General features: G+C 39.4%; 1 long non-coding RNA gene across 1 annotated transcript; it reads right to left on the bottom strand.

Annotated features, from left to right (window-relative positions):
• Nucleotides 1–2,836: 2,836 nt before the first annotated feature.
• On the bottom strand, nucleotides 2,837–3,620 carry LOC120976310 (uncharacterized). Its single transcript, XR_005771557.3, has 2 exons — nucleotides 3,241–3,620; nucleotides 2,837–3,134 (listed from the first exon to the last, which is right to left on the bottom strand). It is a non-coding gene; the product is annotated as an uncharacterized lncRNA (long non-coding RNA).
• Nucleotides 3,621–4,201: the final 581 nt, after the last annotated feature.

Below are 4,201 nucleotides of genomic sequence, written 5' to 3' on the forward strand. Positions count from 1 at the left end.
TAGTGAAATAAAAATGTTCATGATTTTGAAAAAATGATCATGCATTCAAAAAGATATATGGTAATTTGAAAAAAGAAATCCATGATTTTTTAAATGTTCACAGAAACTAAAATAGGTCCGTAAATAACGAACAAAACAAACCGCCGCTTACATAGAGGTTTTATTAGGGGATCTGTAGAAGTCGTTTTTAGATTTTATTTAGTCCCTTGCGCCTCGGGTAAGAAAAAGGTTTCCGTGTTCAGTACAACGCTAAGCCCCAAAAAATTGACACAACTATCTATGGGTTCGATTTTGTAAGCTATATGAAAATGGCTAAATGTTGCCTCCATACACAACTATGTTTATTCTGGTGCCACAATTTTTTACTGGTTACAGAAAACACCGGTACGCTGGGTCAAGGCGAGACCAATCATTCATCAGTCTAGCTCAGGCATGGTCCAGCAATGCAGTTTGCTCAGCCAAAAAACATTTCGTTGTGGCGCCTTACGACCTCAAGTTTTTATGAGACCATCACATTTTCAGTTTTTAAAATGATATTTTAAAAGTCCCTTATCTCATCATGACATCATCCAGACATAGTTTGTGAAAAGACATTTTAATACTCCTTATCTCTACCACATATGCATAATTTGTTTGTTTTTCTCCTGTTGCAATGCACGGGCATATTTGCTAGAAAATAAAAGTATAGATATAGATAGATATAAATATAGATGTAGATATAGATATAGATATAGATACAGACAGACAGACAGACAGATAGATAGATAGATAGATAGATAGATATATAGATAGATAGATATAGATATAGACTAGCAAAAAGGCCTACGAGATAATAAAATCATGGTCTTCAAATCCAGTTACAAATATTCATACTACATATATATGGACGTATATGAATATTTATGCACCAACCGGAGTGCATGCAGATGTAAGACGTGTGCATTCTAACTTGCTCACGATGGATTGATGTTGGACTTGATCCTTGATGCGTGTAATATTTTTTTGGTACATCCTCGATGCGTGTATGAACAGAAAAATAAAAGGTCAGTCTCACGATGGATAGAAACTTATGGGCCCTATGACTAACGAATAATTCGGAGGAATGCTCATTTTTTTTCACTTTTACGGGTGGCGAGGTGGGTAATTTACTTCAACTTTAGGGGTGGTTTCGATTACAGATGAAAAATTCAGAGAAACAATTAACGAACAATTTTTCTTTACTTAAGAGTGGTGGGGTAGGTAATTTTTTGAACAATACAATCGAAGTCACTCACATACACGAGCATACGCTCATCCCCATCCTGTCCCCATAAGCACCTCCAAGAGACGGAGCCGGTATAGCATCATGATATTTTTACAAATCCTCCCACTGATCCAACATAGCCAGAAACCTGAATTTATTCGGAATAATGTCAAGTCTAGGACTTGAATTCTGATGGGCTAGGGATACCACCGTCGTCCTGGCCATCCAACCACAGGTTGGTTCGCGAAGTATGGGGTAATTTATTTCACTTTAGTGAGAGTTTCAATGTCTGACGAGAAAAGTTAGAGAAACAATTAATGAAGAGTTATTTTCTCTTACGAGAGGCATGGTGGGTAATTTATTTCAACTACAAAAAATCAAGAAAACGCGCCGTTCATTAATATTAGGTATAGATATAGATATAGAAGTATTGATAGATAATAAATATAAATAGTCACAGATATAGAAGTATAAATACGCAGCTACAACCCCCTGTAAACCGTACCGTGTGGATCAATAAACAAGAAATGAACACAGGGCCGACACGGCCCTGTTGCCATAATTGCTCAGTCGCCGAGTCTCTTGTGCTTCCGCGAGTTCTGCCCTTGACGTTGGGTAGTTTGTTTCCCAGCTAGCCTCCACCAAAAGCATCCAGCAGCCACGTTGCTAGGTTAGGCTAGTTTTGTACGTGCACGTTGCGTCTTTCATCGACCGACGGCTCGGGAAGTATTGCAACATCGTCGAGGTAGAGGGCGGGGTCAACATCAGAGTGACTCATATCATCGTGTACGGAAAATGCAATGGAACTGCTGGTGATATCTAACATTTATTCTGTATGGCAGGGTCAGCTATCGGGCCGATTGTGCGCATGTAATTCATTCAGACTACTCCTGGTCAAGATATCTGACGCATTGATTGGATCAGAGTTAGCTAGAGTCCTCCTCGAGGGATATCCAACGATTATTATCAGAACGAGAACAACCCAACATGGGTTTAGTGGCAGTGATGAAAAATCCTCAGCCCGTCGAGGTGTCCCCTCACGTCGGAGTTTGTTACAGTGACGTATGAGTCTATGCAGACTCATTACAAAGGAACTTTGATAGTTAGATGTTCACCACCCACTTGGACCGATGCCTAGTAAAGGGGTCGTTCTCCGGCATGTGAGGTGCCACCATAGTGCTTTTTAGTTTTGATCTAGTCTTTCTAGATGGATCCCGATGCTTGGTTCAAATGGTACAAAACCAGGTACTAAGAGCATGAGGGGTTGTGCTAGCTGTAATTCTTGCGTGTCGGTAACTGCGCACATACCATCAATCTCTCGATTCCCATGTGTTATGGGATGTTTCAAGGGAAGAGTGTTTCGGACTGTAGATCAGTTGTGATGTACATTTTCTAACACTAAACCGACTTGTTGGCCACACGGAGAAATATATACTACCTCCTCGTGTTCTCAACGCATCTGGGGTCATCCTCCTTTTCTAAAAAAAGAAAAGAAAGAGGAGTGTCCGAACAATAAGCTTGGTTTATTCATGTCGTGTAGATTTGTTTCTAAACTTGTGAATCGCGAGGCCATGCAAACACAAAATAACCAAATTTAAGATCACACATGACTAAATCAAATAGAACACCCGAAATTTGGTGGTCACTGTAGTTTATCGCAAGCATGTTGCGAAAGGACTTTATTACCGGATCACATCAATATTCATTGCCTTACATGATGGTTTAGTGCAACTCTAGGCACATACGATGCAGTAACAAGTTTCCAAGGTTATGCCTGTGATCCTACATACCACATGCAGGACGTCATCTCCCCACGACTTCTGGCAAGCACTTTGGCAAGTTGCTTTTGTGCAATTGGGGCTCGTAAAAGAAGCTTCCTGCCTGCACTGCTCTGTAAACAAGAACACACATCATTGAAAGATATCCAAATGTGAAACGTCCTAAGAAATTCATGATGTTTAGTTGACAATATAGTGATAAGGATATCGATTTCTTACCAACATGAATGGAGTTTCCTAGCTGCAGAATCAACATGAGGCAAAGAAGAATGGCTTTCGACTCCATAAGGTCAGATACAAACTTCTTATTCCCGTTTCTGTTTGAGCGTCCAGAAGTATTCAAGATTGTATCTCTATATATAGACTTGTAGCTAGACACTATTCATTTCCATCTCACTCAAATATGATAAAAAATATCTCACCATATCAATGAACTTAATTCGCAAAAATTAATTGTATCATTAAGAGGGTTTCCACTTATTGTCAATGTAGCCTCTATTAAGATTTATGTCAATATAAATTTGGGGTATTTTCTTAATTAATTAGGACCACTAAATGTGATATTATCAAATCTAGTATTTAATAGCATATCATTTGAATACTATCACATTGGGCATTGCACTGACAAAGATTGACCATCACCAGGCAAAATTTCTTCCTCTTTTGCTATTTGTCAGACATTTGAATTTTTTCTACCTGTTCAGTCAAATCTCGTGACATTGTTTCAAGATGGTTTATGATATGTCCATGGATGGTTCAGTGTATTTGACTGATACTATTTGTTTTCTCAGTTTATTTCCTCCATTTTCTTTGCTCATTGACAGCACGCTGCATCCACCAAACATACCTCCAGCACGCACATGCATGGATGAAATGGCTGCCAATTTTGGTGTGTGGGTGTGTGTTGTTGATGTTAACCTTGATGTTTTCTGCTAGTTTTTCTTCAATTTCCCTTATTTCTTCAGTAGATACATGTTCCCGGCTGGATCACCAGATCTGAATGTTGACTGCATGGGCCAGAAGCTTATTGCGTTCCTGCTCTGGCCGAACATTGTTTTTAGCTTGTTTAGTACTTGAGTTAACTTCCAACCTCGTGGGATGGCACGCGCAACTATGGGATTGTGGCGAATTTCCTGTTGATTCAGTTAAGGGATGGAATAAGGAAGGACTAGAAATGACG

The sequence above is a fragment of the Aegilops tauschii genome, chromosome 3, assembly GCF_002575655.3.
Source record: "Aegilops tauschii subsp. strangulata cultivar AL8/78 chromosome 3, Aet v6.0, whole genome shotgun sequence".
Taxonomy (NCBI): domain Eukaryota; kingdom Viridiplantae; phylum Streptophyta; class Magnoliopsida; order Poales; family Poaceae; genus Aegilops; species Aegilops tauschii.